Genomic DNA, 15,218 nt, shown 5'->3' on the forward strand with positions numbered 1-15,218 from the left:
ATGTGGAGAGGATATGGAGGCCAACAGGAACGGGAAACGGCTCTTGGATTTCTGTGCCAGTATGGGCTTAGTAATCACAAACTCCTTTTTTAAACATAAGAACTTTCACCGGTATACTTGGGAAGGCAGGGGAACCAGACCTGTCATTGACTATATAATAACAAATCAGGAATTCAGGAAGGCTGTGAGGGACAAACGTGTATTCAGGGTATTCTTTGATGACACTGATCACTATTCAATCTGCAGTGAAATTGGTATTGTGAGGCCGAAAGTGCAGGAGGTCAGGTCCATGTGTAGCAGGATAAGAGTGGAGAAACTTCAGGATAAGGAAGTCAGACACAAGCACATAACAGTGATCTCAGAAAGGTACCAGTTAGTTGAATGTAGTCAACTGCAGTCACTGGAAAAGGAATGGACAAGGTACAGAGACACAGTACTAGAAGTGGCCAAAAATGTCTTGGAACAGTAGTGTGTAAAGGTAGGATGAAGCGAACAGCTTGGTGGAATGACACAGTCAAGGCAGCCTGTAAAAGGAAAAAGAAGGCATATAAAAAATGACTACATACTAGAACTCAGGTAGACAGAGAAAGTTATGTTGAAGAAAGAAACAAAGCCAAACAGATAATTACAGCATCCAAGAAGATATCTTGGGAAGACTTTGGAAACAGGTTGGAGACTATGGGTCAAGCTGCTGGAAAACCATTCTGGAGTGTAATTAGCAGTCTTCGAAAGGGAGGTAAGAAGGAAATGACAAGTATTTTGGACAGGTCAGGAAAACTGCTGGTGAACCTGTTGATGCCTTGGGCAGATGGAGGGAATATTTTGAAGAGTTGCTCAATGTAGGTGAAAATACGATCAGTAATGTTTCAGATTTCGATGTACAATGGGATAGGAATGATGATGGAAATAGGATCACATTTGAGGAAGTGGAGAAAATGGTGAATAGATTGCAGTGGAATAAAGCGGCTGGGGTGGATGAAATTAAGTCGGAACTCATCAAATACAGTGGAATGCCAGGTCTTAAATGGCTACACAGGATAATTGAAATGGCGTGGGAGTCGGGACAGGTTCCATCAGACTGGACGAAAGCAGTAATCACACCAATCTTTAAACATGGAAACAGAAAATATTGTAACAACTACAGAGGTATATCTTTGATCAGCGTTGTGGGTAAAATCTTCTCAGGCATTGTTGAAAGGAAAGTGCGAGTATTAGTTGAGGACAAACTGGATGAAAATCAGTGTGGGTTTAGGCCTCTTAGAGGGTGTCAGGACCGGATCTTTACCTTACGGCAAATAATGGAGAAGTGTTACGAGTGGAACAGGGAATTGTATCTATGTCTTAGAGACCTAGAAAAGGCATATGACCGGGTTCCTAGGAGGAAGTTATTGTCTGTTCTACGTGATTATGGAATAGGAGGCAAACTTTTGCAAGCAATTAAAGGTCTTTACATAGATAGTCAGGCAGCAGTTAGAGTTGATGGTAAATTGAGTTCATGGTTCAGAGTAGTTTCAGGGGTAAGACAAGGCTGCAACCTGTCTCCACTGTTGTTCATATTATTTATGTATCATATGTTGAAAACAATAGACTGGCTGGGTGAGATTAAGATAGGTGAACACAAAATAAGCAGTCTCGCATATGCGGATGACTTAGTTGTGATGGCAGATTCTATTGAAAGTTTGCAAAGTAATATTTCAGAGCTAGATCAGAAATGTAAGGACTATGGTATGAAGATTAGCATCTCCAAAACAAAAGTAATGTCAGTGGGAAAGAGATATAAACGGATTGAGTGCCAAATAGGAGGAACAAAGTTATAACAGGTGGACGGTTTCAAGTACTTAGGATGCATATTGTCACAGGATGGCAACATAGTGAAAGAACTGGAAGCGAGGTGTAGCCAAGCTAATGCAGTGAGCGCTCAGCTACGATCTACTTTCTTCTGCATGAAGGAAGTCAGTACCAAGACTAAGTTATCTGTGCACCGTTTAATCTTTCGACCAACTTTGTTGTATGGGAGCGAAAGCTGGGTGGATTCAGGTTGCCTTATCAACAAGGTTGAGGTTACGGATATGAAAGTAGCTAGGATGATTGCAGGTACTAGTAGATGGGAACAATGGCAGGAGGGTGTGCACTATGAGGAGATCAAAGAAAAACTGGGAATGAACTCTATAGATGCAGCAGTCAGGGCGAACAGGCTTAGATGGTGGGGTCATGTTACACGCATGGGAGAAGCAAGGTTACCCAAGAGACTCATGGGTTCAGCAGTAGAGGGTAGGAGGAGTCGGGGTAGACCAAGGAGAAGGTACCTGGATTCCGTTAAGAACGATTTTGAAGTAACAGGCTTAACATCAGAAGAGGCACCCATTTTAGCACTGAATAGGGGATCATGGAGGAATTTTATAAGGGGGACTATGCTCCAGACTGAACGCTGAAAGACATAATCAGTCTTAAATGATGATGATGATGATGACAGGACAAAATATTATGAGTCTCAGCTAATATCGTTAGGCTCAGTGGTGCTACTAACTAATGCTCCACCACCACTGTGATAATTTCGAGGACCGCGCTTATTATAGTGGGTGTGATCACCAGGCGGCGCTCTCTTCCAATTTCAGACTTCAACATATTTTCTTGTCGTGGTTGCCCAACATCCATCGCCCTCTCGACCAGAGGGAACTTTTAAAAGAGTAAGATGAGCCCAAAGACTGTCTGTTATTCACATAACTGTTATACAGTCTTCGCTTTAGATTGATCTTGTGAGCTTATGTCGATTTTCTACATTTCTTCGTGACAGAAGTGCTCCATTTAGAATATTCTTTCAGTGAATGCCGTATCCTGCTGTTCCTTCGAAAGGACAGTTCCATGTGTATAGTGAAACCATAGCAGTCAGTAAATGTGAAGTCTGCTAGCATATAATTTGCTACGACCGTAAACAGTAGAATTATTTTTGGTGTATCATTAAATTGTTAACATTTGGGTTCTTAAATGAAGGCTGAGTGTACTGTTCTCCATAGGTGCACTATTCTGTCATACATTTGCATGTCTAAATGATGAGTGACTGAACACACAGTTATACTCGATAGCCACTCGTATAAAAGACGTCGAGAAATAGCGAATTATCTGAAGATGAAGAAGATTGACGTCTTCCTCTCGCACACGTAAATGAAACGTTCATCCGGAGTTCATTTGTTTCGATAGCCACTGTGATTAATTTCTAATTGGGGCAATTGAAAACTTGTCAGTGACACTACAAAAGGAGGAGTGATTATCTGTGAGGGGGTGCTTCTTTTGTGAGGCCACAATGTCGACGGTTATTTTTAGAAGCAGCAGACACATTCTACCATAACATTAAGAATGTTCGTAAATGAGTACAATTTTTGCCAGCAAAAATCAGATTAGGTATTACTAAGCAGAAGAATGTTTGATGTACAGACAAGGCAAAGACGAAATGAGAGCTTTTTATGGAAAAGGGGAGACTTGTTTGTAAATAAAGTTGTTTATATACGGTAAGTAGAGATAGCAATTTTAACAAAATGTAAAAAAAAAAAAAACACGAAACGTTGAGTGTTCTTGAAAATGAAATAGTATCTCCCATAGTGCCGTCTTAAATGATCACAGAGTGTGATTGGTATAGATACATTCTGTTCACATTAGGTTCATTGCTAGTGTTACGGAGCAGTAGGGAAGTATAGAATTGGGCTGACCATGTGCACTGTGTTTCACAATACCATTTTTTTTAAAGAAAAGCTTCGTGAGTAGTGAAAGATCAACCTTTCACCCACTTAGCTTCTGAGTAAGATACACTTCAAAGATAATAATAATAAGCTTAAAATATAAAGTCTTTGTAAAAGAGTCATGTACAGTGATAATTGTAATCAAAACTCTTGTTAATAATATCATTCAATAGAAATTCCGTTCTTCAACGGACGATCCTTCATAAAATGTTTTCTTACCAGTACTAGCAGCTCACCTGGGCAAACATTTCAAAAAAAAAAAAAGTAGCCCTGTACCAAATGACATATTTAGCTGTTTAAACATTTCTCGAAAGGAGCTTGGCGGCGAGAAGCTACGCTATAACTGGTGGCAACACCTGGCACAGAATTTATATGAATGCCCTCGCCCAGGTGTAGTCATGGGTACGCCGGACAGACAGTTTTCTGGGTCACTCAAATCAGCCCCAACACTCCGCGCTTGTTCTTCAGCCTCGGGCAGTGTACGGGCATCCATGCCTCTTTATGTCCCACGGGTGTCACTCGATACTGACATTAAGCAATTCAGATAAATGCTAGCACCACTGGAATGATGCCACGACCATCACAGCACACTCAGCACAAGCGATTGCCTTCAGAACACAGTTGTCTAGTTGGAGACATCAGACGTTAAGAATGTTGAACGCCATAGAAATACCGCCTGTTTTATCAGACAAATATTAACACAGTTTTAACGTTGTGCTGTACAGTTCTTATTACGAGGATATCATCTCCTTAATTTCCCACCTTTCTGCAATTTCGGAATTCACATCCGCTCCTAAATCGTTTGGCAGTTTAAATCTGGTTTCTTAACCTTAACAGCAATATAGCCAGTCTGACATAGACTTGGCCACGGTTTCTATGTTTCGATACAGTGTATCGATACGTGGAACTGTTTCAGTGTTTCGAAACGGTTGTGGTTCACTGTTTCGAAACAGTGGTGTTTCATTCCGCCCCTGTCTCGGACCAGATTCGATCTCGAGCCAGACACAGAAACTGTATTGTTGTTTCAAAATAAGGCTGTTTCAGTCCACCAGTGCCTGGAACGGACTAACTGCATCGAAACAGTGATGTTTCATTCTACTCTGTGTCGGACGAGATTCGGGCTCGGCACAGGTACTGAAACACAACATACCACTTCATGAAACTCTTTCAAGAGTGTCGAAATCTTTTTGACAAGCAATAGCACGAAGCTTAAGACATCCGAAAATAAAGCTTCGTTTCTAGCTGACTGTCCTGTTTCGAAATGGCGTAACATCTGCTTTATAAACACTAACCTAACAATAAAACAACGCAAACTATTCACATTCAAAATAATAAATATGTGAAAATCATTCAGTTAAATTACACTTTTTTTATAACATACGCTTCTCTGTTCATGTGCAGTAATCATATTAAGAAACGCAAGTAAGCCTACAACATTTTGAATAAAAAAAAGGCGTAGAGTGACAGTTATTAGACATATACATAAATTTGATGTAGGTATAATTGCAAGCAATCTGTTTGACAAATCACTGATAGTGTAATGGTGTACGGGAAGGGCTGGCAAGCATGGTGAATTTATAGTAACGGTTCGAAACACCTTGAAAGACAAATAAATGTTCTGTTATATTTTGTTATTTATTCGAATTATTTGTGAGTCTATGGTCACTGTGCCTATTATCCACAATGATTTCCTTTGTGTAGATGGAAATTAGCAGGATGGGTATATTACCCATACTAACGGAATTTGTGTTTCTGCAGTTTGCTCCCACCTCCAGTTCCGTTTGTGGTGGTTCTTCTGTCTTCAGCTATGGCTGTCCTCAGCCAATTGAAAAGTATGAAAGTCACGCGACATGAAAGCAGCGCATTTGCTGCAGGAAATACGAAACTGCCAAGAAAAATGGCTCTGAGCACTATGCGACTTTGAGGTCATCAGTCGCCTAGAACTTAGAACTAATTAAACCTAACTAACCTAAGGACATCACACACATCCATGCCCGAGGCAGGATTCGAACCTGCGACCGTAGCGGTCACGCGGTTCCAGACTGAAGCGCCTTTAACCGCATGGTCACAACGGCCGGCTAACTGCCAAGACGCCTAAGTGATAGTTTCATACTTTCTGCGACATGATTAGGGCTCTCGCACCTCATTTGTGTTTATATGTACATACTTATACAGTAGACGTTCAAGATGATAAAATGTGTAGGTTTATTAGAATACAAAACACAAACTGTTTCACTTTTTCGAAACAACGTATCGGAACATTACATTGTACTGTTTCATTTGTTTCGAAACAGTTACGTGTTTCAGTTTGCACATCTCTAGTCTGACATAGTTTGACGTCTCCAGATGTTCACAAGTGTACAGTAGTCTTCCAGTACTCTTATACCAACTGTTATCTACAACAGATTGTATTTCTAGCATAACTCTTCCAAACGGCTTTCCCATCCTCCGGTGATGTTTATCAACTATGAGGAATTTCCGTGAGATCGCCGCTGTGGAACACATCTCTTGTTCTCCTGTGGTATTTGAAACGAAATATTTATATTTTCCAGGATTTCAGGAGAGTAAAGATAAAAGGAAGTAAGGCATTAACCTGAACTAAATGAAACCAATAATTAAAATAAGAGCACACATAAAGAATATTTATTTACAATAATAAATAAATAATTAACTAACCAATAATAATGCTTTAAAGTGGGCATAGGTTTCATAATTATCTTGGCTATGATAGTGCGTTTGCTATGCTGTTCATAGCTGGCTGATCGATTTGAACCATCCAACACCTTTACATCAAGCCAGTTCTACTGGCGTACTCACGTGAGATTTCAAGATAATAGTGAAGGTTCATTCACCCGATGCTTCTTTTCTTGTGTGCTAGGGCAAACGCTCGGAAACAAAGGCGCCTGTATCACAACTGGCTGAATGCACGAAGTGAACTCGTATGCACTTCTGCGCCCATACGTCGTCTCTCTGTCCTTGCTATCAAACGTCGCCGCAAAACTTTGGCATGCTGATTTCAAGCCCAACAATGCGTATTCCCAGGCAAGATAAGATTATGGTTAGTGCAACTTCTGTAGACATCAACGTTGTTAATACGTCTTATGTGCAAAATGACCATTGCTAAACTTGTTTATACACTAATTTCATGTCTGAAAATGTCAAATACTTGATGAAGTGTCATAATATGGACTGAGGTTACGTGCATTTCGTGAAGTGCCGTAATAAATGAAATTTCCCGCATTTTCAGATATAAAAACTTATAGATTATCATCACTCGCTGGCTTACATGTCATTTTTAATATGTTTTAAAAGAGTCTTCATTGCTGCATAACACTTAATTCACAAAACGGACGGCTTTCGTCAAGTGAAGTACAACTTCTACGTATGCTGAAATACTGTGTCCCGCAGCAGAAAGATTATTGAAACTATTGTGGGACTTTTGAAATTAGAAACCCATTCATGTGTTGTGTACCGCATTCGCCGACAAAGATACGGATGACGATGTTCTTTGAAATGCTCTCGCACGGAGCTATTTTAGAACTGCTACCAACCTCCAGACGAAATATTGCTCCGTATACATATCCAGTTCCGCTGTGTGTATGTTGCACCTTGCTTTCTACATTCATCATCTGAGCGTTTCTTTTATTGTGCTTCATATTGCCGTTGGAAAGGCTACAGGAATATACAGGCTCGGGCTATACATAACTGACGTGGAAATTGTAACTAAAATACAAGTGCACGGCAGTGGGAGAGCTGCGTCGACCTGAAAACACCTGGCGTCACCATACGTCATACCAACATAGTGGAAACCGTAAATCTCGTCCCAGACGCACCCCTTTCATTATGGAGGATCGTAAAAGTCTCCCCTTGTATCGGGAGGGACACACTGGCCACGCACCTGTTGTGTCTTGGAAGTGACATTTGACACAAGCTCCTTCGGGGTTCCACTCTAAATTATGTTTATTAATGCAAGCCACTATTTGAACTGCTTTTGAAGTGTTCCTGGTCTGAAGACGAGAATCTTGGCACTTACTGGAAACTGGTTTCCTTGTAAAATTATTTAAGAACAATGGCTTCCATGAAAGTACAGCTACATTTCTAAAGCCTCTAAAGCTGATCTAGAACACTTTCAAATAACTTAGGGTGACGTCGTCGACAACGCAAGTATTTCGACAAGACCACGTACTCCCATTTTCAAGGCGTAGAAACTCAGGTCTCACATTTATCTAGAACAGTCCTACTCCCTAACACCTGTTCTTAAAAACGATTTGAGCAAATAGAAGCTACAGACTAAACTCAGCTAAAAATGTGCGGTGAATTTTGTGAAAAATGCTGTGAAAATGTTTCACAAGTTCAGAACGTTGGTAGGCAACCAGAAGGACCAAGTGTCTGCATGTGTAAGTTAGAATTTCGTGAGTCACCATGGCGAAGCGTAACCCACGCTGAATAACGATATCGCCTTTGACAATAAAAAAAAATACTCTAACTAGTTTCATTTGATCCACTAACTGTAGCGGCGAGCAATAACCCTTCTTCAGACGACTTTATATGTCATTTTCTTTCCATACATAACAAAAAAATTAAATGAAATGATCGTATGGCATTGTTGCCGTGAGGCCCCATGCGGGGAAGTTCGGACGCCGTATATGCAAGTCCTTCGTAGTTGACACCACTTCGGCGACTTGTGAGTCAATGATGATGAAAGACAACACCCACTCATCTCGAGGCAGAGAAAATCCCTGACCCAGCCGGGAATCGAACCCGTGACCCCATGCTCGGGAAGCGAGAACGGTACCGCAAGACCACGAGCTGCGAACCATATATAACAAATATTTCTTTATAAAACCTTTCGGAGCAAGGAATTTCTTCAGTACACAATGTGAACATGAAAGATAAATTGATGAACAGTACATAAATAACATGAGAAATGCATCCCGCCTCCCGAAGATGGGATAAAAGCAAAACTAACATTTGCATAACTCATTCATTTGACAAAGTTATGATTCGCTGCATTGTTTCTTAAGATAATTATAGTTGTAAGTCGCTTTCCTTTTATTCATAATACCAAGAGATGCAGCACAGTTGTTAACACACTAGACTCGCATTCGGAAGGACGACGGTTCAGACCCGCGTTCGGTCATCCGATTTAGCTTTTTCGTGATTTCCGTATATCTCTTCAGCAAATGCACTTACCTCTTCCTCCTCTTCCTCCTCCACCTCCTCCTTTACACCTAATGGGAAAATGATTTCACGATACGTTCCATTTGAGCGTCGGTGCTTACATAAGCGTAGTGAACGTTAGTTGTAATTTTTAACCATCCAAGAACATTCAGCTCAAATTCGCTTCACAAGAATAACACATTGTTGCAGCATCGTTAAATAAAAGTAATAATAATAATAATAATAATAATAATAGACATAGGGCAGCGTACTCTAGTATTTCCCTGATGTTCATCTCGTCGAATTAAGGAGAGAAGATTATGCTGGAATCTAACACGAACACACCGTTGCGATGGAGGACTTCTAATAAAGACTTTTGTTTTTCCTTATTTTATAATTAGCATAATCATTTAATATTTATTTCCATAAAATTTGACGTAAGCGCCAAATAACAAGCCGTCCTAGTGCTTTTATAGCTTACGAAACTAACGCGGGCTGTAACAGAAATAAACCACTGCTTCTGAAAGCGCTGAGCAGTAACTTTCTGCCCTGCTTAGCACAGCAATGGAGCGTGCAATGAGAACTCTACAAATTAATGGAGCTGAAAATCGCGTCTGTCACAAGGGCCATAATGCACGAACTGTACAATCCGTGGCCAGAATAAAAGGGCAAAGCTCTGTGCATTTTTTCATTACCAGCCACAAATTACGCTGTCCCCACCAGCCCCTACCTCCGTGTCATTTTACAGCGGTAAGTTCATCAGTAGCAGAACTGCGTCCCTACCGATTAGGCGATATCTTCGAGTATGCATGGTGAGGCAGCTAAGGCCACACCAAATAATCCAGACTGATAAATATATAGAGGTGCAGTTTTCGCCAAGTTATATCGAGTAATATGACGAATTTCCTGACCTTCGCAGCTAATTCTTGTCTTCTATAGTCACCTAATCACGTCACCAACTTTTTTTGGTAATGGAACTATAACCTTTTTCTATGGCAATTGAAAGAAGCTCATAAGAGGACTTCAATGACATAATACGTATAGGACTTGATCAAACAGCGCCAAGATAACAGCGCCGACGCACTACTCTGCGTCAGGTGAAGAGGTTCCACAAAGGTCTGCCCTGTTATAACAAATTTTAACAAACACGTAACTCAGATATTGTTTTTGTAATTACCTGTGCGCTTGAAGCCTAACAGTCTGTGTTCTGTTGTTGAAAGAGTCAGGTAACTAACTCGTAAAGCTACTGAGACATACACTATACAGGGTGTTACAAAAAGGTATGGCCAAACTTTCAGGAAACATTCCTCACACACAAATAAAGAAAAGATATCATGTGGACATGTGCCTGGAAACGATTAATTTCCATGTTAGAGCTCATTTTAGTTTCGTCAGTATGTACTCCAACGTGATCAAATTGTGAATTTTCACAATCAACATGTGTGGGCTGACGAGAATCCGCACGCAATTGTGCAATCACGTCATCAACACAGATTTTCTGTGAACGTTTGGGCAGGCATTGTTGGTGATGTCTTGATTGGTCCCCATGTTCTTCCACCTACGCTCAATAGAGCATGTTATCATGATTTCATACGGGATACTCTACCTGTGCTGCTAGAACATGTGCCTTTACAAGTACGACACAACATGTGGTTCATGCACGATGGAGCTCCTGCACATTTCAGTCGAAGTGTTCGTACGTTTCTGAACAACAGATTCGGTGACCGATGGATTGGTAGAGGCGGACCAATCCAATGGCCTCCACGCTCTCCTGACCTCAACTCTCTTGACTTTCATTTATGTGGGCATTTGAAAGCTCTTGTCTACGCAACCCCAGTACCAAATGTAGAGACTCTTCGTGCTCGTATTGTGGATGTCTGTGATACAATACGCCATTCTCCAGGGCTGCATCAGCGCATCAGGGATTCCATGCGACGGAGGGTGGATGCATGTATCCTCGCTAACGGAGGACATTTTGAACATTTCCTGTAACAAAGTGTTTGAAGTCACGCTGTTGCTGTGTGTTTCCATTCAATGATTAATGTGATTTGAAGAGAAGTAATAAAATGAGCTCTAACATGGAAAGTAAGCGTTTCCGGACACATGTCCACATAACATATTTTCTTTCTTTGTGTGTGAGGAATGTTTCCTGAAAGTTTGACCGTACCTTTTTGTAACACCCTGTATATACGACAGTCGGAAAAGTGAACATAGTTTATGCGGAATGTCGCCGAACTATTACAGCAGTTGTGCGGTTGTATGCTAAAGAGTATCCAGATTGCGCTAAGCACTGACGATCTGTCTTTGGAAACATTGTAAAAAAACTTCTAGAAACAGGGAATGTAGAGAATAAAATACGCCATAGAGGAAGAAGAGCAACTGATGGACGAAATGAACCCAACATTTTAGTAGCACTAACACACAATGCAATTGTCACTGAGAGGTATCTCTTTCCATTGCCTTTCATCCTCTTCACATTTCGCTGCATCTACAGAATGATAGCAATAACTTCCACAGTTCGTTACAGTTCTGCGAATTTTATCTACCAAAATTTCAAAGTTATGTGGTATTTCTGTGCAAAATTTCGTTTAGGGAAGGAGCGTCGTTTACAAATCACGGGTAAGTCAGTTTTCCCAGTATGCACTACTCCTCAGTTGAAAATTCACGTTGACTCAAAGATGTGGATAAAAAGGTCCTCTTAGTCTATCAACGTTCAGTGCGTTTGTTTCAAGACCAGCATCACTGATGCCTGTTTCATTTATAGGAATCTAACTACAGTAAAGTACCTCGCGTTCCTAAGATATACTGCTGCCTCAGTTATTGGAAGACATCCCACTGGACATACGGCAATCAGTGTGGTTTAACATGACAGGTGTTCCATTTCGTCTACTAAATGACAGACCACCTGAGGAGAAAGTTTGGAGAGCTAGTGAACACTCGTGCAGCAAAAGCAATATGGTCTGCACACTCACCAAACGTAACATTTTTATACCCTTGTCTTTGGCGTAAATTAAAACAAGAGGTCAATCAGGAAACATCGACGACTACCGAAAGCGTCAAATGTGTTATAACACTGGGCTGTGCTGTCATGAACTACAGACGACATTAACGTGAAATACTGTTTCTCCAGAATCACTTTAAAGCGTGTAGTAATGCTCAAGGCGAAATTCTGAATATTTGGCATGACAGTTGTGGTAATAAATACACGAATCTTGAGGGAGGTGTTTCGTCACATATGGTGTAATAGGGCAGACGTTTGTGGAATCGCTTCTTCTGACTGCGGGACACTGGTTAGTGGCGCTGTTGTAGTGATACTATGTGATCAAGTTACAGACGCGTTGTGTCGTTGAGGTTCTCGTAGAAGCTACTTTCAAATGTCACAGACAAAAGTATACAGTTCTTTGAGAAAAAAAGTCGGTGTCGTAATTTGGCGTCAATTACTTATTACTTGCGAACATTAGGAAATTCGCTCTATTGTCGGCTGCAACTTGACGAAAACCGCACCTCGATATATTTCTTCATTCTGGGTATATTTAGGGTGGGCTGTCCTAGTTGCCTCATGCTGTACGTACAATGTGTCCCACGAGGAATGGTTAATATTCAGGACCATCATTCGAAGCAAAAATGTCTAGTAAACACGGACACCCTTAAGAGCTGTGAACACTTGTTCAGTCGCACAGGAGTGTTTCATAGTAGAGGAGATGAACAATTTCTCATAGTTCTTAAGGTAAGCATCTTGTTTCGGTCCATACGACCACGTCCCAAAATATGGAAAGCCAAATGACTGCAGTAGAAGAGTTTTATTTCGCATATCGTAAAAGTGCTCACAGATTTTAAGGTATACATTTTAAAGCCCCTGCAAACCAGAAATTTTTGCGTGTATTAATGGTCCCTAAATCATGGTCCCTAAATCATTTGTCCAAGGACGCCCTCTTGGTTTATAGTTACAGGTTTATACACTGTCCAGTCACATTAATGTGACCGCTACTTTTTGCAGCACAGACCGCTGTGAGATGTGCAGGAAGAGAGTCAGTCAGGTTCTCGACGGGACCCACAGGGACATGGAGCCATGCCAACTCCAAAGCAGTGGCCAGCTGCGCAAGGTTTCTCGGCTGCGGTTCCATAGCGCGAACAGCCCGATCGAGGTGGTCCTACGGATTCTAGATTTGGTTTCAATCTGGGAAGTTTGTGGCCACGGTCTGAAACGTCCCCTTTGAAGAATTGTATACGAGACTGTGCTTAACCTGACACACAATATTTTTTAGCGCAACGCAATCTGACTTTCAGAAATCCCTACAAAGAAATGGCCCTGACTAACATTAACCTGTACCTTTCACAAATCACTTACCTCACCAAATATCTTCGTTACTCGAACTACTGCAATACAGCGAGCGCCACTACTGCCAGCTAAATAAAAGATTCAAACTACTGAAGGCACTAACTACTGATAGGCATAGTTAGCAAATGAAAGATTTTAATAGAGAACAAACAATGTTTTTACCTTAATAATCATAATATATATGCCACCCAGTTTTACAAATTTCAAGTCTCCGCCATTTCTCTCCCCACATCCACCACTGCTGGCGGCTCACCTCCAACTGCGCAACGCTACGCGCTGTTCACATCCAGCTGCCGCTGCCCAACACTACAATGGCAGACAACAATGCAAACTAGCCACAGACTGCCCACAGCACAGCTAGTGATTTTCATACAGAGCGCTATGTAACGTTGCCAATAAGAAAACATAAACAGCCTACTTACAGGTCGATTGGTAATTTCTTCCAGGTGCTCTTCATATCATGCGCGTGCACTACGACCTGTGTGATACGTTGTATGGTCCTGCTGGGAAATGCCATCGTGCCGAGGAAAAACGGAGTGCGTGGACATAGCTTGCGCGGATAGATGCATGCTGGAGTTTATCCACTGGGCCTTCCAGAAGAATGAGATCACCCAGAGAATGCCCTCCAGCCTGTACCATTCCGAGGAATGTAGTGGAGCGTTCACTTTCAGACGTTTGACGCCATACGCAACGGTCATCTGTCCTATGGACCATAAAATGTGATTCATCTGAAGACGCCACCTCTCGCCACCTCGTGGATGTCCAGTAGCAATACTGGAGTGAAATTCCAGTATTCATCGCCGATAAACTCTAGTCAACATGGGCGCATTAACCTAGCGCCTGCTGCGAAGGCCGATACGCAGGAACGTTCGCTGAACTGTTGTTGATGAGACATTATTGGTAGCCGTTTGGTTCATCTGGGTGGCCAGTTGCTCAATAGTTGCACGTCGGTTCACCCGTACAGCCCTCCACAGCCGTAGTTCAATCTTGTTACCTATGGCCCGTTTTTCACCACAGTTACCTCGGCGCCGGTTTTGGAACGCGCCCGTTAGCCAAGCGAGGTGTACTTCAACCATGGCGGCTCGAGAACAATTTAGGACCGTAGCCGCTCTGGAAATGATTCCATCCTTGGCCCGCGAGCAGATGATCTTGCCCTTTTGGACTCTGATAAAGTGCTCCATTTCCGCATTACGACAACGACTGCACTGTTTTCCGCCACTCTTCCTCCCCGCCACCCCTCTGCACCCACGAACGCTTGGGACACACCTTGTATACCGTCCATTGAATTGGTAGTGCTGCGCTCCGTGTGTGGTTATGTGGTTATTGCCCTCTGACGTCGAACACAGATGGTGATCACATCCACACGATGGGACTGTGTAATTACAGCTTTATTGATTCAGTTGGAAATAAACTTATTTTATTGATCAGTTAGGTTCTGCTTTTATAAAAACGAGAATATGATGTTCGAACGTAATGAAACCAAAGCTTATTGTAGTTTTGGCCTGCAGCTGCCAAAAACCGAACGTCTGCAACTTTGCAGTCACTTCCGGAAGGAATTCGATACAGATCTGTACTGTCGTTTAGTGAACATGATTCGCGCTTACTGAGTATCGGAGCAGATTTGTGATTGGATAGAGGACTTCCTTGCACACAGAGCTCAATTTTGTAAGCAACGTAAGAAAGTATTAGAGGGCCGCTAATGTTCACAGTTCGCACTAGCGGCCTAGTGAATAACGGTGGAGGCTCCTTGTGGCTATTCGAGGACCATACTCTTGTCTATAGCAAGGCTGCAACGCCAGGTGACTGTGGCGAACTGCTGGAGGACCCTGCAGAGGATCCTAGATTGGTGTCGGCAGTGGCTGTTGACCCTGAACGGCAGTAAATGTTACGTATTGTGCATAAATAGGCTAATATATGAGCTACTGTTGCACTGAACCATTTGCGACTAATGACTGGTAACAGAAGACGGACCTACCTGAAGTGGA

Source organism: Schistocerca cancellata, chromosome 1 (genome assembly GCF_023864275.1).
Source record: "Schistocerca cancellata isolate TAMUIC-IGC-003103 chromosome 1, iqSchCanc2.1, whole genome shotgun sequence".
Classification (NCBI taxonomy): Eukaryota; Metazoa; Arthropoda; class Insecta; order Orthoptera; family Acrididae; genus Schistocerca; species Schistocerca cancellata.